General features: G+C 36.2%; 1 long non-coding RNA gene across 1 annotated transcript; it reads left to right on the top strand.

The window, feature by feature from the left end:
• Positions 1–998: 998 nt before the first annotated feature.
• Positions 999–23,014, top strand: LOC134474921 (uncharacterized). The gene is made up of 3 exons (XR_010045855.1): positions 999–1,130; positions 10,579–10,705; positions 21,420–23,014. It is a non-coding gene; the product is annotated as an uncharacterized LOC134474921 (long non-coding RNA).
• Positions 23,015–23,835: the final 821 nt, after the last annotated feature.

The following is a 23,835-nucleotide window of genomic DNA, read 5'->3' as shown; positions in this document are numbered from 1 at the left end:
CATTGATGTAAGCAAAGTCTTTATGAAGAAAACTTCGATTGAACAGCAAAAATGGAAGAGAATTAAGTGAGAATCTCACCCTACTGAAAAACTTTTTAACAGCAAGAGAAATCACTAACAGAGTGAAAAGACAACCCACAACGTAGGAGAAAATGTTTGCCAGCTGTTCCTCAGACAAAGTATTACTATTGAGAGCATGAAAAACTAAAAAATTTCAGTCTTCCCAGATTTAAAGACCCAATCCAAAAATGTGCATCTGAGGTGAAATACACAGTTCTCAGATGAAGAAATAGAAACAGCAAATAAATATGTGATAAAATGTTCTGCGTCACTCATCATTTAACAATTGAAAATTAAATAGCACTGATATGTCACCTTGCCCCAGAAAAAATGCCTACTGTCAAGAAATCAAGCAATAACAAATGCTGGAGAGGTTGTGGGGGGAAAAGGAACTCTTCTCCATTGTTGGTGGTAAAGCAACCACTGTGGAAATCAGTGTGGAGATTCCACACAAACTAGGTCTACAGTTCCCACTCAACTCAGCTATTCTCCTTCTTGGTATCTACTCAAAAGAATAAAAATTATCATACCACAGTGATATATGTGCACCCACTTTTATAGCAGCAGTTTGTGGTAGCCAGATCTTGGATGGAATGCAGGACCTCTAGCTTGCCAGGCAGGTGCTTAAGCTAAATCCCTGGACCACATTTTTTACTTTTTAACTTTCAAATAAAATGGGTTTGGGAGAAAAAACAAGGACTGAGGTAAAGACTTTCAGTGCAAATACCCATCAGACGTGCTGAGGTCAACATTCCAGAAAACAGCCAGCTCCAGAAGCCTCCACCATCTTTCATTGGGGATCCACAGTTACAGGGTATTTTACTTTCTGCAATTATTCTTGGTGGGGAAGGCAGGCAGGAGAGCAGGAGCCAATCAGTGATGAAGAGGCTGGCTGTAAGAACTGTCCAATCAGGTAGGCCAAGGTAGGCGGTGTCTTCCGGTGTCATGGCGTCAATTGCAAGGCCAGGGCACAAAAGGGAGCACTAAATGTTTGATAGACCACCATTTTTTGCTTCTATTCTCTGTGGACTGCTTAGAAAGAACCTGGGAGACCTCCAAACTACGCAATGGTGATGTTATGGGATGGGAGCAGTGAAATGGGGTGGAATCGGGTTGAGACCAGTTAGAAGTGGTGAGAAGGGGCTGGGGGTTTAGCTCATTGGCATAAGCGCCTGCCTTGAAAGCAGGCAGTCATGAGTTCGATCCCCTGTACCGATAAAAAGGAAAAAGGCTAAAAAAAAATATAAAACAAATAAAGAAAGAAAGAAAGAAAAAGAAAAGGAAAAAAAAAAACAGGTGGTGAGAAGCCGCTGTGCTGTCTAGAGCCTGTGTGCTTAGCCTCAGACCCTGAGGTCAACTAGTGCTAGCAGTGAGTCATCCTCTGTCCCTTTTACCTCTCGCTGGCGCCAGGACAGTTCTGGGTCCCTAGAATGCTGTCATCAATGTGATACCACCAGGCCACAATGCCATTTTTGAATTCGCCTGCTGCCCTTGCTCCTCCAACAGTCTGGGCCCAGGACGGGGCATGAGGAGACCCTGATTGCGATGTGTTTTCAAGCTGGGTGCAGCTGTAATAAGCCAGGTCTCTGCTCTCATTCCTGTCAGCAACAGATATGAAATCCAGAAGTTTATAAATGTCTGTGCTGCAGGACCTGATAGCCACAACTGCTCTCCTTAAACTTACGCATTTATGTATTTTGTGATGGCCTAAATTTATACTATGTTCTCATATTTCCATGCTCATGAAAGGTGGAGGCAAAGGTTCTGAGAATTCAAAGATGTGTAGTGATGTGCCTCAGTGGAGGAAGGCTTCCCAAACACCGGATGAAATGCTGTGTATTATACAGCACAAAGCAAAGAATTTCTGAACATACTTTATGTGACACATGTGCTCATAGATGATGTTTGGGAGAACAGCCATAGAGGTTTAAATTTTGAGAAAAATGAAGCAGATATAAAAGTGTCATCAAGGGCAGGGTAAAGTGGGCTTGCTAAGACAAATTCCAGAAAGGGCTGCCTGTTAAATTCTCATTGAAAAATGCCTAAATGTAGTCATTTTCATGAACATATACAAGTGATATCCTTCTGAATGTAAAGGAATGTGGGTGTCATCTCTAAATTAAGAGGTGATTTAATAGCTTGGTTGATCATATACATTTTTGAAATATGGAAATGCTCTGCAGTGGACTTTACTAAGTGGTGTAAAGGAGATGCCATAAATTGAAATTGTGCAGGGATATCAATAGTTTAGTCATGAAGGGTTTTCTGCTTACGGTGGATCAGATGAGAGTGGAAAGGATGTGGAAGTGACTGTCAGGATGCAGAGGGCCAATAGCAGGACATACAACAGAGAGGGTCTTCCCTGAAAGTCAGGTAGTTCTAGGGTAAGCATGAAGTTAAAGTTGGTTTATGATTTCTTCCTTGAGGTGAAAAACACTAGCTCTGGTAAGAATCAGTATTCTACATCCTTGTCAACCGATGAATTCTTTGTTCTTCACTTGAGATCTAATTTTGATTATCTCTAATTATGACCCAGTGTCATGAAGGCAAAATTTGAAATTTTTTTGTAACAGGAATCGAACTCATGATCTCAAGCTTTCTAGGTAGGTGTTCATGCTGCTGAGCTAAATACCCCACTCTGAAAGTGTTTTCTGCATACTATGTATGATATTAACATTGTTCCTCAGAAATGTTGAATATTGTGGAATTTTTCTATACTGTATGGATATAATTTTTAAAGCAAACCAAAGGTGTCGTATGCAGTCACTTTTCAAGTTTCACATTGTCTGTGGGGTGTCTCAGTCAGGGTTTCTCTATTTCAGACAGCTCTGTAACTTAGGCTAGCCCCAAACTCAAGGAAGTTCTCCTGCATCAGCCTCCCAAGATATATTTCTTATATCTGAATGGAGAGTGATCACTTGGTGACACTGAGCTATAATTTGAAACTCGTACCTGATTTCATTGTTTATACATTTTTTACATACATCAGTTTTCCATGAACATTTGAGTTATTATTTATGTATCATATTTGATGTTATTTATGTTTTGTTCTATGAAACCAAATTTAAATATCAAAATACTGCTTAAGTATATTAAGAACAAAGGACTCAGTGGCCTAAATGAGATTTGAAGAGATATTACTGTTAGGACATCAAAGTGATTCATGAGATATTTGTCTGCCTCTGTGCTTTATGGATGCTGGTCCTGCAGGCTCTCACTATGAGCTCTGCCTTAGAGGCAGTGCACAGGGACTCTTGCAGTGACTCACCATAAGAATCAGTGCTCCTATTTGGCTGTTACATTAGCTGTGAGTTGCAATATAGCATCAAATTTGCTGTCTCAAAAAATGTATATATACAAAAATTAATCCCCAAGATGTGGAATAAAATTTGAAGAAATCACTCTCCATTCAGCTGTTTTGTTTGCTTTTATTTGCGCAGTTTAGTTTTGTTTTATTGAGACAAGTTTTCTCTATGTATATCAGCTAGATTTGAACCCTTTATGGAGCACAAAATTGCCCTAACCTCAAAGCAGCATTCCTGTCTGAGCCTCTTGAGTGCTGGGATTATAGATCTGTGTGTTTTTACCCTAGAAAATATTGAGGCTTGTAACTTAGCTGTGTTGTAGGTTGGCTTAATAGATGCCATCTTGAGCTTTGCATTTAACTAGTGCCCTGTATTTCACTCAGAAAAATGGAAAATCACTCAGGGTATAAGTCCCAGGAGAAAAGCAAAATGAGCTGTACCCAAAGAAAAAAATTAACCTGCTCAACAAAAGAAGCAGAATACAGTTGTCATCCAAAAATTATTATAAGATTCTAGATAAATTATTTCCAACTATGTTTTGGTGATTCTATCTTTTAAAACATCTCTAACTTTTCAGTTCAGAGCCTCTTGTTTAGATCCTGAAATGGGGGTGGGGGTTCTGTATACAAGTGGTGCTGAGAGCAGCTAATGAAATTTCACATTTCTCAATTGGGTTGCTTGGCTTCCTATATTATTGTTCACAAAATCACCTCAAGCTGCAGAATCCTTACTGACACAAGCAAACACCAGGATTAAATGACAGTGACACTGAAATGAAAGAATAGTAGTGAAAAGGAGAGGAGAAAAAAGACAAATGCCATGTGCTATAATGCCCACCTCTTTTCCCCAGCAATGAAGAAGCTGAAACAGGAGAATGGCCATGTATTCAAAGACAGCCTAACCTACATAGTGAGTGCAAGGCTTCCCAGAACTCCAAAGTGAGACTATGTCTTAAAATCAAAAACTAAAATGAAAAAAAAAGCAACCAAGTAGACAGAAAAATTATTATAAACAAACAATAATAGAGCTGAGTGAAATTTGAGTTATGTAAAATGGGAATTATTGAATGATGTTGCAGAGGAAAGAAGTCCATGTAGTGGCATCCAGGAGGGAGCGACTAACACAGACTTAGGAATGGCACCTATTGTGCTACAGGACAACAGTGACCTCCTTCCTCCAATACATTTGCAGTTCACTAGACTGAGGACTTCTAAAAGCTCATGGAAATGTTAAACTCAGGGCAAACAAGCAGCCTGAAATTCTGGCTTTGGAACAATGCCTTTAGCAGACACTTCATATTTAAATTGAGATAAGAGAAATATAATCCTGCCCTGTTTGATATCAAATGCAGCAAGTTTAATGGCTCACAACATTGAGAAATGAAGTCATAAACCAAAAGAAGTTCAAAAATTTTCTTAGAAAAAAAGAAAGAATAGCCCTGAATTTTCAGGAGTGGTCTTCGGGTTTTTGGCCCAGACCTATTCTCAGGGGTCATTTATACAGGAAAGTCACAATGTGGGTACAGTGTGGGTCTCAGACTACAATCAACCTATAAGCTTATAGCTGCTTAACTAATAATATTCAACAGTGGAACAAGTCAGCCAGAAAAGGTATGTGGAAAGAGCCAAGGCATTTTGTGGGAACAATAGTCCAGGTGTTCTGGTCATTGAGTATGGTAATTGATGCCCATCTGAACTTCCTGGAGGAGGTGGTGGTAACTGTAGTACATTTCAAACTGTTGTTTTTCTCTTCAGGACCATGAAGATCTGGTCACTGCATCTTCACCTTCAGGTCTGGCTTTCTTCAGTTGTGCTGTAGCAGTGATTGTTGTATTTAGTTTTTTGCATTAACTATTTGAGGTTCCAGTTCCTCTCTCATTGTATATCAATTTCTCTCCACATTGATATCCTTTGCTAAAATCACAGTTCTATTTGAATGAATAAAGTGAAATATTCATTAATACAGGCCAGGGATTTATCTTAGGAGGCAGAAACACCTGCCTGGAAAGTGCTAGGTTGTAGCTTTGATGCCTGGTACCTAAAAAAAAGTAATTTAAACTGCAAGGAAAGAAAATAATTTCATTTGTGAAAATTAAGATTTACAAAATTTATAACTAAATATGTCAATGGCAAATTAAACATTGTTAATAGTCATATTTAGTATCTAAAGTAGTTGGGTCTGGAGATTGAACTCAAGGATACAAGGAGCTTCCTGGAGAGCACAAGGTCACGAGTTCAATCCCTCATACAGAAAAAAAAATCACAATTGTCAACCATGCAGTGCTATGAGCACATTTATTGAAACTGATACTTTGTATTTAATAGGCTCAATGTTTCTTTTGTGGCCTATGAAATACCTGCAGATAACATGGGTGTTACAGTGAATGATATACTGTCCCTTATAGGATTGCTATTTTCTTAGTTGGTTTTATTTTTTGTTTTCCCACATACTTGAAAGTTGAAAATGTTGGCTGGTGCTAGGTAGAAAAACTGTGATAATCGTTTTTTCAATTTAATGATATATATCCATATATTCATTAAGAACATTTTATTTGCTACAGTTACTCCAAGTCAAATTGATAAACAATTCTTAAATTTACAGGTAGCTGAGTTAGTTAGAAATAGAGGCAACCATACCATGATATAGTGGAATGAAATTCCTGACCTTCTATGTCTGGTATGAGTTTGTGTTCTCTAAAGTCAAAGAATGAATTTTAGGAACAACAGAAATTAAGAGCACAATATACTTCTTGAGAGAAAGAAAGCCACCTGAGAGAGAGAAGGGGTCCTGAGCAGGATGCCAAACACTGTCTTTCTAGGGAACTTTGTAGAGTAAAATCATGTGGTAAGATGAGTTTAAGGTGGGGAAAAATTGGAACTCACAATGCAGATGGGCATAAGAGGGGACAGAGCTATGGTAGCCAATAAGATTATAAGTTCATGTAAAAGTTGATTAAATTGGGAACAAAGGGGAAGGGAGTCACATAGGAAGCAGGCATTCTTAGGCAGCAGTGACTTTTCCCTTAGGGTTTTGGGAGGGTGACACCTGAGTTCATCAGGATGATAGGAGATATTTAAAATGTCAGTCCTTAGAATAAGCATACTTTTATTTGAATGGTGACTCCTGACCCCCTCAGAGTGCTAAGGCACTATTTAGAATATCAGTCTTTAGGATATGGATAAATTTGCTTATCATTTGTCTTGAGACTTGGCCCATAGCATGAGGTGTCAGTCTTCCCCATAGTTGCACGGTATCTCGTCTCCTGCATGGACTCCTTGGAGGACCTAGCCCTGCCTTATGCCAATACTATTTAAAAAACTCATGTGCCTGTAACAGTACTGTTTGGATAATTGATTACAAATGTCTTGTGCTCTGGGTGAATGATCTGGGGATTACAGTGTGCAATGTATATTCAAGTGTTACCCCCGATTGACATGTTTTGAAATTTAATTTTAGTTGATGTGTTCTTTTTTCATTGAAATAAAATGTATTTGAAAATTAAAAGACTGAGGTAAAGCTCTTCAGTACAAACACTCCTCTGGTCAAGCTGAGTTCACCACTGTAGAAGAATGGCAGCTCCAGAAGTCTCTGCACTACAGTCTATCTTTTGAGTTCATCTCTTGCAGGGAGGGGTTCCTTTCCCTGTTGATTCTTGACTCAGAAGGCGAGCAGTAGAGCAGGAGTCAATCAGTGATGAAGGGGCAGGGTATATGAACTGTCCAATGAGGTGGGATATTGCTGGCTGTGACTTCTGTCTGTTCTGGTGTCTCAGCATGATTTACCTGTTCTGAGTACAACAGTGGTAGCAAAATGGTTGCTGGATCTCATTTAATACATTTGATGTCCTGTTTCCTGATTAGCAAAGAACCTGAGAGATCCTGGATCCATGGAATAGTGAGGTTGTGGATAGGAGCCGAGAAATAGGATGGATTGGGTGAAAACAGTTACAAGTGTTTAGGAGTAGTTCCGGTGTCAATAGCCTCAGGTATTTAGTTGGCTTCAGCTGCTGAGATCCTCCAGCTTTGGCCATGGGACATTCACTATCCCTTTTGCCTCTTGCCTTTGGCAAGGGTAATTTGGGGTCACCAGAACCCTGGCTTCACTATGACAGCAGCAGACTCAAGTATCATCTTTGAAATTCACTGTTGGCCTGGTAACTCCACCATCTTAGGCATTGGAAGGAGCTTGGGAAGACCCTGACTATGATGTTTTTTGTAGCTTGTAGAGCAGTAATGAGCTAGGTCTCTGCTCTCTTTCCTCAGAGTAGCAGATCTGGAATGTCCAAAGTTTCTTAATTTCTGTAATGCAGGGCCTCATAGCCACAATGGCTCAACTTAAACTTGGGCTTTTTTGTATTTATAGTGATCTCCTTAATTTATAGTATGTTCTCATATTTCCATCCTCATGACAGGTAGTCTCAAATGTCCTGAGAATTCAGAGATGTGTAGTAGTGTGCCTCAGTGGAAAAAGGCTTCCCAAACAACTCATGAACTCCTGTGTATTATACAGATCAGTGCAAAATAATTTCAGAACATACTGAATTATTTATTTGGCACGCCTGCTCACAGACTAGGTTTGTGAGAACAGCCATAGGGTTTTGAAGTCTGAGAAAAATGAAGCAAATATGAAAGTGTTATCAAGGACAGGGTAAAAATTTGTGAAGGACAAATTCCAGAAAGGGCTACCTGTTAAATTCTCATCGAAAAATTCTGAAATTTAGGCATTTGCATGGACATATACACGTGATATCCTTCTGAGTGGAAAGGAATAGGTGTGTCATCTCTGAATTAAGAGCTGATTTAGTGGCTTGGTTGTTCATAGACAGTTTAAATATGGAAATGCTCTGCAATGGAATTTACTAAGTGGTGTAAATGAGAAGCTCTAAACAGAAATTTTGCAGTGATATCAATAGTTAGGCATTAAGGGTTTCCTGCAGAGGATGGATCAGAGAAGCGTGGAAAGGATGTACAAGTGACTGACAGAACGCTGGAAGCCAATAGCAGGACATACAACAGAGAGGGTCTTCACTGAAATTCAGGTAGTTGTTAGAGTAAGTGTGAAGTTAAAGTTGGGTTCTGATTGCATCCTTGAGGTGATCAAAACCAGCTCTGGCAACAATCAGTATTTCACATCCTTGTCAACCCATGAATTTTCTGTTCCGTACTTGAGATCTAACTTGGATTATCTCTAATTATGCCCCAGTGTCATGAAGGTAAAATGTGGATTTTTTTTGTACCAAGGATCGGACTCATGACCTATGCTTTCCAGGCAGGCGTTCATGCCACTGAGCTAAATACCCAACTATGCAAGTGTTTTCTTTGTTGTATGGCAGATATCCACATTGTTTCTCAGAAAGTGTGAATATTGTTGGAATTTTTCCATATTGTATGGCTATAATTTTTAAAAACAAACCAAAGGTGTCTTATGCAGTCTCTTTTCAAGTTTCACTTTGTCTGTGGGGTGTCACAGTCAGGGTTTCTCTATGTTAGACAGCTCTGTAACTTAGGATAGCCCCAAATTCAAGGAAAAGTCCTTCACCAGCCTCACAGGACATATTTCTTATATGTGAATTGAAAGTGAATGCTTGGTGACAGTGAGCTATAAATTACAGCTTGGGCCTCGTTCCATTTTATATACTTATTTTTTAAAAACAGCATTTTTCACTAACATTTGAGTTATTATTTGTGTACCATATTGGATGTTATTTATGTTTTGTTCTATGAAACCAAATTCATGTTTCAAAATGCTGCTGAAGTATATTAAGAACAAAGTATTCACTGGCCTAAATGAGATTTGAAGAGACATTATCTGTAGCCTATCAAAGTGATTGATGAGATTTTTTTTCGTTTTTTAAATTTTGAAAGTGGTAAAATACCACAGAACAAGGCAGAATAAGGCCAACTAAGATCATACAGTGAAAATGGTACACAACTTCACAACTGGTTACTGTGATAACAGTAATAGGTATCACAGTATACTTTATTATCTTTATAATAGTTGTTCTTTTTTTTTTTTTTTTTGTCTTTTTCCTTTTTATCGGTACTGGAGATCGAACCCATGACTGTCTGCTTGCAAGGCAGGTGCTTATGCCGCTGAGCTAAATCCCCAGCCCCAATAGTTGTTCTTTCAAACACGTATATCAAAATGAGATGAAATACAGAACATTATAGTACTTATCAAAACAGAATATTGAATTAATCTGAATAGAGCAAAACAGTAATAAAAATATTTGCCTCCAAAGAGATACTAGAAGGAAGGCCCCCTTATTTGTTATGGTCTGCTTCCCAGGAGATGCTCAGATTTCTGGTTCCCATTTGCTACCGGGGGTGGGGGGGTGACAGGAGAAGAGGGGTAGGCAAGTGGGATGTTTGATTCTAGGCCGTACATCAGTAGGTTCACTACTGCTTAGTAGGGAGACAGTCCGGTTGTTTGGTTTCACAGCGTCCTAAGTTCCCACATGGCGTGGATCTCAGGAGCTGCTGCTGGTTCTCCCCCTGGAAGGGCCGCATTCTGCGAGACCGCCACCGCTTACCAGGGAGAAGTGGTGCTTACTTGCCTTCCAAGTGTCCTAAATTCCAGCATGGCATGGATCTCAGGAGCTGCTGCTGGTTTCCCCCTGGATAGGCCCCAGTCTGGCACATCATCACCACTTACCAGGGAAGGGAGGTGCTTGTTTGGCTTCCCATTTGATTGATGGGATATTTATATGCTTCTGTGCTTTGTGGATGCTGGTCCAACAGTCTTCTCAATGTGAGCTCTGCTTTAGAGACAGTACACAGGGAATATTGCAGTGACTCAGCACAAGAATCAGTGCTCCTATTTCACTCTTACATTAGCAGTGAGTTGCAATCTATCATCAAATTTGCTGTCTTCAAAAATGTGCATATACACAAAATTAATGACCAAGACATGGATTTAAATTTGAAGAAATCAGTCTTCATTCAGCTGTTTTGTTTGGTTGTATTTGTTTAGTTTTGTTTTGTTTTATTGAGACAAGCTTTCTGTATGTATATCAGCTGGATTTGAATACCCTGTGGAGCCTAGAATTGCCCTGAACTCACTGAAACCATCCTGCCTCAGCATTTTGAGTGCTGGAATTATAGATATATACCACCACACTTTGCTTTTGATTCAGATTTGTAGGAGAGAATTTAAGATTTCCCAAACCTGGTGTCTCAACCTTCATGTGAGAAATATACGTATGATGCTTTAGGAGGTGGTGACCTTGGAGGATGTGGTTGTGAACTTCAGCAATGAGGAGTGGACTTTGCTGAGTCTATCCCAAAAGAACCTCAACAGAGATGTGATGGGTGAAACCTTTAGGAACATGACTGCAAGAGGTAAGGACAAAATACTTTTGTCATTCATGCTATCAGAATATTGTATGTCGCTCATCAGTGCTGTTTCATTAAAAACAATGTGAAAATATTTTTAAAAATAGCTCAGACCTGGACACATTAAATCATAACTCTAAACAAAATCTATTAATTTGTGTATATTATTCTAATGAGTGCTGGTATTTGTATGTCTACAATTCAGGAGGATTGGGGATATCCAGGAAGCTGAAAAAGAATGCAGAATTTACTGGAGATACTTAAGGTAATTTGCACTCATAAGGAGAAGTAACGTTCCTGAGTAATTAGTGAGTCAGCAGAAAAATGACCGCCAAAGAAATGAGGCACCATTCAATTTATTGTCAGTAATATTCTCCGAAGATGTATAAGCTAGGGTATGTATAATGAGTGAATTAAATCATGAAAATGTATGTCATTGCATAGAGATGTGTACAAAAGGCATACACTTTGAGTTATGACATTCTCCCTTCAGTTTTTCAACCCATATATGCATGTGAATACAACACATTCATTATCTAAAAATTAGTAAGATTGCAATAGAATTTGAAATAAAACAGAGTGCTTGTGTTTCCAAGCGATGCTCTAGAGAATCAACCATTCTGACTAAAATTCTTAGAAGGCTGGTGGAATGTTAAGTGCACTCATTCTGAATATCAGTGTGCAGTTGTCTCTAGAAATTGATCTGCTCATACTTGTTCTGGATATATTTTTAAAAATTCAAAATCCACATAAAATACTGATACATGCTTGCTCATATACAAAGCAGATCAAGTTATAATAGATCAGGCCTTGAAGAAGCTTAGCTATCTATCACTGGATTTGTGGAGAAGGAAAATGATAATAGACTCTCTGTGATTGTGCATTCTTGTAAATCCAGCACACTAGGAATCAGATTTTGCAGAATGGCAAATTCAAGTTCAAACATCACAGCTGAATGATCAGCGAAAATGTCTTAAAACAGATTTAAAAAGCTATAGATTTTATGCTAATAGCTTTTGTTCATTCCCAACATGGAAAAGAAAAAAATGTATTATATAATATCAAAAAATAAATAATATAATGTCATTTGCCATAAGAAATAGGTGATTCTTTCTCCCATCAATTCAGTGAAATAGCTCAGCTATAACACCTAAAAGGTCACAGGATTTGTTTTAGATGAGAAACCAAAATATAAATTGTGGAATGAAATGAAAGAAAGTTAATACAGAAAAGTAAGACTGACCATATGGAAAAGGGAACTACAGATTAAGCACAGAAGGGAGATTGTGATGGGGAAACATATCAGGATGATCTGTATGTGATACACATATGTACCCTTGCCCAAAGTGAAGCTAAAGATTCTGCATTTCAAAAGGTACCAAATTTTAAGATTGCCAAATGTGTACCAGTCTTTTGGGAATGGTTGTTTTCAACATGTCTTACAAGGCCATTCTGTTATTTCACGGTCAGAATTTCTTAGCAGGCATTAAAAACAAAACTTGACATTAATGCAGTCATTAAACTGAGACCCTTTTCACTGTGAATGTTTGTTATTTTTTTATTTAATGTAAGGAAAGAGTAAAAAAAAACAAAGTAAGTAGAAATGATACCACTTTCAAAGTGAAAATAAACAGTAAGAAATCTAAAGACAGTGATTACATATGCTGCTCATAGAAATAGTTGATGAAATACAAAAGTGAAACATATGAAGTGGGATTCAAACAGTGAGACTGCAAACAGTTTTGTTCAACTCTCCCATAAAAACTTAGTAATATGGTTATCAATCTGATATGTGGTTTTTTTTTTAACAGAAATGAAAAGCTAGGGAAATCCTGTGGACATACATCTTGGAATTAGTGTAGAGAAGTATTCCTTTGTACTGCAGAAGGTAATGTAAATGTGAAAGAAGCAGAAACACACCACAATGTTCAGATCCATGAAAAATATTGCAGTGGAGGGAAACCCTATATATGTCAAAAATGTGGAAAAGGTTTCACCAAATCTGGACATTGTAAGCAACATGAAAGAATTCACACTGGAGAGAAACCCTATGTATGTAAGCAATGTGGGAAAGCTTTTACCACACATGGACATTGTAAGGCACATGAAATAATTCACACTGGAGTGAAACCATATGTATGTAAGCAATGTGGTAAAGCTTTTAACACACGGGGAAATTGTAAAATACATGAAAGAATTCACACTGGAGAGAAACCCTATGTATGTAAGCAATGTGGGAAAGATTTTACCACACATGGACATTGTAAGCAACATGAAAGAATTCACACTGGCGAGAAACCCTATATATGTAAGCAGTGTGGGAAAGCTTTTACCCAACAGGGAAGTTGTAAGCAACATGAAAGTTCACACTCAAGAAAAAACCAGTGCATGTAAGCATCATGAATTTTTTGAGCACAAGTACATATTGCATAATGCATGAAAAACTTCACAATGGGAAGAAAACTTATATATGTAAGGAATGTGGGAAAGGTTTCAGCAGAAATGCTCATTGTCCAATACATGAAAAAATTTACACTGTTGAGAAACCCTGTGTATGTGAAGAATGTGGGAAAGCTTTCACCACACATGGATTTTGTAAAATACATCAATGACTTCACACTGGTGAGAAACCCTATGTATATAACAATGTGGCAAAGCTTTTACCACACACAGTTATTGCAAAACACATGAAAGAATTCACACTCGGTAGAACCACTGGCTACGTAAGCAAGTGGAGACACTTTCAGCAGCCAGATTGTAAGTGAAATATATGAAGAAATTAACACAAGAGATAAATCCTATGTGTTATGGATTTATCTCAGCGCACATGATCATTGCTGCATATCTGAAAGAGCTCACTGGATCCTATGTGTATTAACATTGTGAGAAATACGGCAATCCATTTTTGTTGTTAAATACATAGAAAAAGCAGCACTCTTCAGACAGTTTAGATCTAAGTTTAGTTTAAAAATTCCAAATAGACCTGAAGAAATAATCAATACAGAAGTTTGATGTCAATATTTCTTCAAAAATTTTCCAGAAATGACAAATCTGAAGTGGAGCTCTACTCAAGTACATATTTTTTATGGTTTTCAGTTAATCACTTATACCTCTTTAGATTTTTTAAAGTGTCTTTGTGCTTCAACATGGCATCTTGTAATTAAACATGGTAAACTGAAATGGGCTTTTCACTTTCAAATATAAATAGTGTCTATGTACTTAATATTTTGTCTTTAAAACTTAATTTTTATATTTTTGATGAATTATTTTTATTTAAAGAAAAAAAACCAAAAAGTGTAGAAATAATACAGAAGTTCTGAAAAATAAACAATAAGAAACCACTAGTTGATTAGTTACATATTGTTATCTTAGAAGTAATTTTTCAAGTCACAAAATTAAAGCATACAAAGTGATATTCAAATAATGACACTGTGAACAGTTCACCTCAGTGATCCAACAGGAACTTATTAATATGCTTATCTGTTGTACAAACTTGTTTTTTATCTTAAAGATGGTAAGACTAAACATGACAAAACAGAACAGTTCACAAGAAAATAAGTTAAGGAAACACAGGTTTCACATCAAGTCCACTGAGATGTTCATTTTCTATCTTACTGTCTCTAGTTTTCTTCAAAATATTTGCTCCCATCTTCACATGCATTGAATAGATACTGAACATTATAGAACTAATCAGATAATTACAGAATGATACACACTTTTTTGAACTTCAAGACTGATTTTGGGGAAGTTGATAATGATTACCATAATGTGTCTCATTCTGTTCGTAGTTGACGTCTTTATTTTTATGTATGCTGAAATTGAACATAAGAGACTAAACCAATATCACTCTGAACAGTGAATAATTGTATCCTTAGAAGGAGAAAGGCGAGGAATTGCCTAAAAAAAGAAGGCAGAGGACATTGTTAAAAGTGTATCAGGATTTAAAAGCTACAGTAGTTCTGTTGCTCTGTTTATTTTGATTATATTTTGTTGTGGTCTGTCTACTCATTAGATTTGAGGGCACAGAGAGATAACCCAAAAATAGAAGGTTATACTATGATGGTATCTGTCCTTAATTTTCTATTAACTAAAACTGAAACCCTATATTACTTACACTGTCTTACTATGACTGATGTTATTTGAAGCTGGTTTGTTTGAATGTTATTTGGCCTGGACTGATTTTATTCACATTTGGTATGCTTGCTGGTATCAAGTCCAACAGTAGAGGCAACTACTCTGAAGATGATAAGATGTGACAGATATATATTGTGGGGCTGGGGATTTAGCTCAGTGGCTTAAGCCCCTGCCTGGCAAGTGTGAGGTTTCCAGTTTGATCCCCAGTACCAAAAAAAAAATTAAATAAATAAAACATATAAATTCCAGGTTTAATTTTTTTATTTAAAGAGAAAAAAGGACATAAAAACACAAAGCAGTAAAAGGATACAAATAATACATAATTTCAAGAAAAAAAATACAGTAAGGAATCACTAGTTAATAGGTTATATATTGTCTTCTTTGAAACAGTTGTCCAAATTATAAAATTAAAGCATCTAAAGTGAACATTCCTACATCGAGATTGCAGACAGTTCTGTTCAATGATCCAACAAAAGCTCAGTAATATGGTTTTCCTTCCTACACACTCAAACAGGCACTTATCCTTTAGACCACCTTCATTTCCTCTCTTCTTCACAATAACAATTACACTTTTGAGATTTTTTTACTCCCATAGTTCTTATTACTTTTTTTTGAAGAGAATAAAACCTCAAGTGAGTTAACAAAACAGATTTGGTTAGAACATAAGGATGGGCATAGTACTTGAATCAAAAATAGAATATCAGCTGATCAAAAATGGTTACTATTGTGCCTCTTGCTATTTTTAAAAAGAGTTGCTATATAATCAGGTATAATAGAATTGATCAAAACAGTAGAGAACAAGACCAATAAAATCTACACTGGAGACCTTACAGGATTTCAAAAGAAGATAATAGTCAAACCATAATGGGCATCATATTAAATCTTATTGCCTACAAAGTGGTTGCCTATACTCTCAAACTTGATACTATCAAACAAAATAGAATATAGTAAAATCAGGCAGAACAAGATGGGGAGAGCAATACTGGGGTTCAAATCAGATAAATAGCAAAACAAATAGTTACTATAATATATCCCAATATTTTTAAATTTAATTTTCCTTTAATAGAAAAAGAATAAAAAGAATATTTTTTTAAAAAGGGTGGATATCGAGATAAAAAAGACAGTGTAATAGAACAACACAGGTCAGAACTGAACAATTAAAGCATCATTTTGTTTCACCACCAGATAATCTAACATAATAGTAGTCACCATAGTGCCTCTTTCCTTGAATTATTTGAGTATAACTTCGTATACTATAGAATCAATCATATCGAGACAGTGTGAAGCCATTCAAGGGTATGAAAGAATTACAGGGTATTTAGAGCCAGTTAACAGAAAATGAACAACGATTTCTATATTATCTCTTTGCCTGTAAAACTTTTTATTTATACGATCACATACAGTAAAATATATTAAGACACCACATGTTAAAACCAGTGGAAATATGTACAACAGCTTGATGGGAGTTCCAAAGAAGATATTAAATCAGCACTAGTTTTTATGATGTTTTATTTTCTTCAGAATAGCTATTCGTACTATCCTCGATACTAAAATCGAGAAAACCAGGATAAAACCATTGCACTTAATGAGTAAAAACATTATATGGATTCAAACCAATATGATTGGGTATCATGATTACCACATACTTCTATGTATTATCATTTCTTATACTGGGGAATATATTCAGTATTTATACATGTGAGTTTGATTGATTTCACTTCTGAATATGGTCTCAAGCTGTGTCCATTTATTTATATGACAATGTGATCATTCTTTATAGCTGAGTAGTACTCCATTGTATAAAAACACCAAAACTTTTTTATCCATTCCTCAGTTGATGAACACTTAGGTTGTTTCCAAGATCTGGATATTACAAACTATGCTGCTATAAAAATGGGAGCACATATATCACTATGGAATGATGCTTTCAGTTCTGTGAATATGCCTAGAAGTAGAATAGCTGGGTCAAAAGGTGCTTCCAGTCCCAGCTTTCTGGAAAACTCCAGACTGATCTCCACAATGGTTGCACCAGTCTACACTCCCATGAACAGTGCAAGAGAGTTCCTTTTTCCCAACAGTGTCTCCAACATTTGTTGTTGGTGGTTTTCTTGATCTTGGCCATTCTTTCCGGAGTGAGATGAAATCTCAGTGTGGTTTTAATTTGTATTTCTCTAATGACCATTGATGGTGAACATTTTTTCATGTATTTATTTGTCATTTGTATTTCTTCATCTCAAAATTGTTTATTCATCTCAGATGCTCATTTTTGGATTGGGTCTTTGAATTTTGGTGGTCTCATTTTTGAAAATTCTTTATGTGTTTTAGACAGAAGTCCTCTGGCTGAGGGGAAGTTCACTAAGATTTTTTCCCAGTGTGTGGGTTTTCTTTTCACTATACTGGAGATTCCTTTTGATGTGCAGAAACTTTTTAATCAGAGGTGATCCCAATTATTGATTCTGGGAAGCATTTCCCATGCTGTTTGAGTCCTGTTCATCAATTCTCTACCTACTCCTATGACTTCAATGTTTTTACCCAATTTGTCTTCCAATAGATTGAATTTTTCTGTTTTAATATTGAGATCTTTGATCCATTTAGATTTTATTTTAGTACATGGTGATAGGCATGGGTCTAGTTTTAGTTTTAGGAATATGGAGAGCCAGTTTTTCACCACCATTTATTAAACAGAATGTCATTCTTCCAGTGAACATGTTTGGCCCATTTATGAAAGATAATGTACTTGAGTGTGTTTGTAGTGGTGGTTGTATCTTCTCATCTATTCCACTGATATTCGGCTTTGTTTTGTTTCCAGTACCATGTTGATTTTACTACAGTTGCTTTGTAGTATAACTTCAAGTCAGGGATTGTGGTACCTCCTGCCTTGCTTTTGCTGCTTCTAACTGTCTTTGCTATTCTAGGTTTCTTCTCATTCCAGATGAATTTTAGGGGTGATTTCTCAAGTTCTATGAGGTATGTTGATGGTATTTTTATCGGGATTGCATTGCATCTGAATAAAAGTTTTGGGAGAATGAACATTTTCACAATACTTATTCTTCCTATCCATGAGCAAGGGATGTCTTTCCATTTTCTGAGATCATCTTCAATTTCATTTTTCAGTGTGTTATAATTTTCCCTGTATAGGTCTTTCACTTCTTTCGTGAGAGTAATTCCTTTTTTTTTTTTTTTTTTGGTTGCTAGTGTGAAGGCTGTGGCCTCTCTTATTTCTGTCTCTGTGACTTTATTGTTAGTGTGTAGGAATTCTATTGATTTTTGAGTATTGATTCTGTATCCAGCTACATTACTGAATTTATTATATCTAGGAATCTTTCAATGGCACTTTGGGGATCTTCTATATAAAGTATCATGTCATCTGCAAATAATGATAATTTAACTTCTTTTCATATCTTTACACCTTTTATTTCTCTCTCTTGTCTAATTGCTCTGCCCAGTATTTCCAGTACTATATTAAATAGGAGCTGTGATAAGGGTCATCCTTGCCTTGGGCCTGATTTTAAAGTAAAGGCCTTCAATTTTTGACCATTTAGTATGGTACTGGCTGTTGTTTTGTCATTGCCAGCCGTAATTATATTGAGTAAGGACCATCTATTCCAATTTTCTGCAAAGTTCTTATCATAAATGAATGTTGGACCTTATCAATAGCTTTTTCTGCATCTATAGTAATGATCATGTGATTATAACTTTTGGCTCTATTGATATGGTGTATTACATTTATTGATTTACATATATTAAACAATCTCTGCATGCTGGGATGAATCCCCCTTGGTCATGATATATGATCTTCTTGTTGATTTGCTGCATCCTATTTGCCAATATTTTATTGAGGATTTTTGCATCCTTGTTCATTAGGGAGATTGGTCTGTAGTTCTCTTTTTCAGTTGCGTCCTCCTCTGGCTTTTGTACTAGAGTAATATTTGCTTCTAGGAACAATTTATGAAGGATTGCTTCCCTTTCCATTTCATTGAAGAGTTTGTGGAGTGTTGGCATTAAGTCTTCTTTATATTTCTTGCAGAATTCTTCAGTGAATCTGTCTGGGCCTGGGCTCCTCTTTGTAGGTAATGATTTTATTATGTTTTCAATTTCATTAATAGAATTTGGGTAGATTTACATCTTATGACCTAGCTTTGGTACTTCATATGCTTTTGGAATCTGTTTATTTCCTCTGTGTTATAAAACCTTTGAAAGTAGAGGTTTTCGAAATAGGTATTGATGATCTTCTGTATTTCAATAGGGTCTGTAGTAATTTCACCTCTTTTATTCCTTATTGCATGTATTTGAACATTTTCTTCCATTTTTCAAATAAGGTTGGCTAGGAGCTTTTCAGTTTTATTTATTCTTTCAAAGAACCAAGTCTTTGATTCACTGATTTTTTGGATTGTTTTTTTAGTCTCTATTGCATTGATTTCTGCTCTGATTTTTATAATGTATTCTTTTCTTTTGGCTTTGGGCTTGACTTGCTCTTCTTTTTCTACATGATTGACGTATAACATCAGGTTATTTATTTGTATTCGTTCTGTTTTCCTAATGTGGGAACTAATGCCATAAATTTTCCTTAGAGAACAGCTGTCATTGCATCACACAGATTCTGGTACATTGTATTTGTGTTTCCATTTGTTTGTAGGTATTGTTTAATTTCTGCTTTAATTTCCTCTGTGACTCACTGATTACTCAACAGTGTTATTCAGTTTCCATGTGTTTGTGGGATTTTCGCAGTATTTTTCATCATTAATTTCTAATTTCATCGTGGTATGATCTGGTAGCAAGCAAGGGATAATTTCAACCCTTTTGCATTTATTTAAATATGCTCTGTGTATTAATATATGGTCTATTTTAGAGAATGACCCATGTAATACTGAGAAGAATGTGTATTCTTTTGTTGGGTGGAATACTCTGTATATGTCTATTAAGTCCATTTATTCACAGGTGCAATTCAGTTCTTTTATTTCTTTGCTCATTTTCTGTCTGGTTGATCTGTCCATTGGTGTCAGTGGTGTGTTAATATCTCCTGTTAGAATTGTGTTACTGCTAATTTGATTTTTCGTTTTTGTTAGTACTTGTTTTATATAATTGGGTGTTCTGGAGTTTCGTGCACATAAATTTAAGATAGTTTTCTCTTCCTCTTGGAGCTTTCCCCTAACCAGTATTTAGTGACCTTCTTTATCCCTTCTGATCATTATTGGCTTGAAGTTCACATTGTCTGCAAACAAAATAGCTACCTCTGTTTTTTTGTTTGTTTGTTTTGTTTTGTTTTGTTTTGGTTCCTGTTGCATGAAATATTGTTTTCCATCCTTTGACTTTCAGTCTGTGAGTATCCTTTTGGGTTTAGATGGGTTTCTTGCAGACTGCATATGGTTGGATTTTGTGTCTTAATCCATTCTGACAGTTGGTTTCTTTTATTGGTCCATTGAGACCATTTACATTAATGGTTGGAACTGTTGTATAGTGGTTTATTGTTGATATGTTATCTTTCTGCTGTTGCATCTTTATCTTTCTGCTCTTTTTAACTGTCTGTTTTGTTTAGAGGTTCTTTCCTAAATGTATCTAGGCTGTCTTTCAGTATTCTTTGCAGGGTTGGCTTGGTGATCATGAAGTTTTTCAGCTTTTCTTTGTCATAGAAGTATCTTATTTCTCCATTGATTTTGAAGTACAGTTTTTCAGGGTACATCAGTCTAGGTTGGAAATCTTCATTTTCCTTTAGGATTTGAAATACTTCACTGGATGCTCTTCTTGACTTTATTGTTTGTGCTGAGAAGTCTGCTGTGATTCTGATACATTTTCCTTTATAGGTGTTCTGTCTCTTTTCTCTGACAGTTTTTAATATTCTATTTTTTTGCTCAGTTTCTGGGATGGTCATTATTATATGTCAGGGTGTAGATTTATTTTGGTTATGGCTATGTGGATTTCTATATGCTTCATTGATCTTGATATCAGTTTCCAGTATCGTGTTTGGGAAATTTTCAGCTACTACTTCCCTAAATATTGTCTTGACATCCTTTATGTTGTCTCCTTTTTTCATTTATCCCTATCAACCTTGTGTTGTTTTGCTTTGCATCATCTTGCAGGTGTTGAATAGTTATTTCCTGATTTCTTGTTATTTTTGAAAGATCTTTCCTTTCCTGTTCATTGGCTGCAATCTTGTCTTTGGGGTCTGAGATTCTATCTTTGCATTCATTGAGGCAGTTTTTACAACTTTCAGTGGAGTTTTTGATTTCCTGTATATCACTTTGCATCTGCATTATGTATTCTGTTTGTTTCTTATGGAGTTCATCCAGGGAATCTATCTTTTTGTTTAGTTCCTCAAATTTTTTAACTGTGTCTTCTTTAGATATGTTCAGAATCTCCTTCATTTCTTTTAACATTTCTTTTTTTTACCTACGAGATAATTTCTAGTTTGAATTTCTTTAATACTTCCCAAAGTTGCTTCTTTATTTCAGTTACTATTATTTCAGGTATTTCCGTTATGGTGAATGTGTTTTCTTCTATGCACATGACTCCTAGGCTTTTTTGGGATGGGCTGAATGTTTGAGATTGCATTTGGTCTCTCATTTTGTCATTTTGCTGTATTTTCAAGCTTCAAGTGTTGTTCCAAGTGAGGGAGTGAGTTCACCCAGATTGGGACGGGATTCCATGCCTACGCCGAACCTGCTGGCAAGGTAGGGAGATCCCCCACACTGCAATTGGAATCTGTTCCTCGGCCCCACTTGCTGGTCCCAGCAGGAATCCTTTGGCTGGTCCCCAGGTGAGGAAGAGAATTACCCCAGACTGGGGAAGAATTCTGTGCCTTGGCCCGACTCCCTGGTTCCAACTTGCTGGTCCCAAATCACTGGTCCCAGTGGGCAACCACGGGCTGGTCCCCAGATGAGGAAGGGAGTTCCTCCAGACTTGATTATATTCCGTGCCTTGGCCTGACTTGCTGGTCCTGGCAGGAAACCACGGGTTCTACATCAGGTTTGATTATTAACTGCTTTCACATCCTACAACGTCTTCAAATTGTGTTTTTATAAAAATAGCTATATAATGTTATGCTTAATTGTATAGTCCCGGATGATGTGGACAATTCTATTGAAAATAACAAGAGAAAGCATAATAAGTACTTTATATCTCCTAATATTGTGGTCTTATATGTCTCGTTCATATCATGATTTTCTAGGAATTTGTTTTGTTGTCTTATTTTGATCTGTTTTCCCCTATAACACAGAAAGGATAGATATACACATAGAGATTCACACATCGGAAGAATTTCTAACCTATTTATTTGAACAAATAATATAATGCATAATGTAATGAACAGATACTCTGAAGAAGAAATGACACTAAGAAACCCCAAGCTAATTCTGTAGCATTATGATATAAAATTGAGCAATACTATTATTTACTGTTCAGAGTGATATTAGTCTAGTCTCTTATTTTTTTGTGAACTGTAATTTTAACATGGCATTGTTTTAATCTTTTGATGCACATGCTTCATTTTCTCTTTCATAAATGATGTTTCTGAAGTTGATGCAATATTTGGCATTAAGGTATACATTTGTAGAGGTTGGAGTATGTGTTTTTGACAAAGTTGTGTTCTTTTCACGTAACTTGTACATTACTGAATGTTATGTTTTCCAAGTTGTGACAAGACATCTGCTGATTTCCTAACATCACTGGATATCATACCATGTAAATTATGTTGCCTGATTTTGTTTCTCGGTGGAGCCAATATTTGTTATTTAAGTAAACCTTTGTTTTTCTAACCATCAGAATTTTACTTGTTATGTTTATATTACATCTTTATTTGCTAGTAAGGTTTCCCCACATGTACCAAATGTAAACCATACTACTGTGAATTTCTGATTGTGCCATACTGACAGAATCATAACTTGTCTCCAATAGTACATCACAATATATATATATATATATATATCTCCAGAAATTATAAAATTTGGCATGATTTATGAGTAACCATATTTTGAAATCAGTTTTTCTTAAATATGGAGTTGTTTGGGGGGAAATGTTGTTATTAGATGTATCATGCAAATGCCTTTATTTTATTCCTCGATGCTGTGAATGCATTATATATTTTGTAATTATTACTGTTTTTTCCAAAAATACTGAAGTAATGGCATGAAGGGAAACCTAAATTTTGAGCTGTCAACACAGTAAAAAGTAAATTTGCTAAATTAAGATTCAGATTATGTTCTGTTTTACTGAATTGTGAATTTATACAATGGCATATCACTTTATAAGGACCAGTGCATGATGTTTGTGGTGTGTACTGATTATCTTTAAACACATACACTGGGCCATGAGTCCCAGCTGGTTTCCTGTGGCCTGTAGTTTTCATTTCCATTTTAACATTCATGTAATTTGTAATATGTTTAATGCTGTGTTGTTGAATACAAAATCTGCTTAAGTTCCAATGGAATTATATTGCTTAAAACTGTGGTGTCATGAAAACACAAGTGTACATTGCATTAAATACCCTTAATCCAGTGAAGATAGCTTGCCAAGTCTCATTTATCCTTGGGAAAATAAATTACTTACCTCTTATGTAATCACCACTAAAACTATACCTATTTTGTACTTGAAGAACCTGATATACTTCACAAAGTAAAAGACACTGTGAAGTACATTGTCTCAATTCTCACTTTCTCATTGTCTCAATTATCCTTGGGAAAATAAATTACTTACCTCTTATGTAATCACCACTAAAACTATATCTATTTTGTACCTGAAGAACCTGATATACTTCACAAAGTAAAAGACACTGTGAAGTACATTGTCAGTCTATATGTATTACAGCATGTGGCCAGATTCCCTGCAGCATATTTCTGCTTACCATCAATGGGAATATTTGGAGTTTGTACTACAGCTAATAATAGAATACTGAATTTATAAGACATATATCCTGAGTACATGCACTTTCTCATTTTACCATGAAAGTAAATCTTGCTGGTCCTGTTGATGCATGCTTGTAATCCTAGCACCTCAGTGGGCTTAAATTA

Source organism: Cavia porcellus, unplaced genomic scaffold (assembly GCF_034190915.1).
Source record: "Cavia porcellus strain 051 isolate PalLab524CR breed Dunkin Hartley unplaced genomic scaffold, mCavPor4.1 scaffold_43, whole genome shotgun sequence".
Lineage (NCBI taxonomy): Eukaryota > Metazoa > Chordata > Mammalia > Rodentia > Caviidae > Cavia > Cavia porcellus.
Note: the sequence above shows the minus strand (reverse complement) of the source record. Positions and strands in the feature narration are given on the sequence as shown.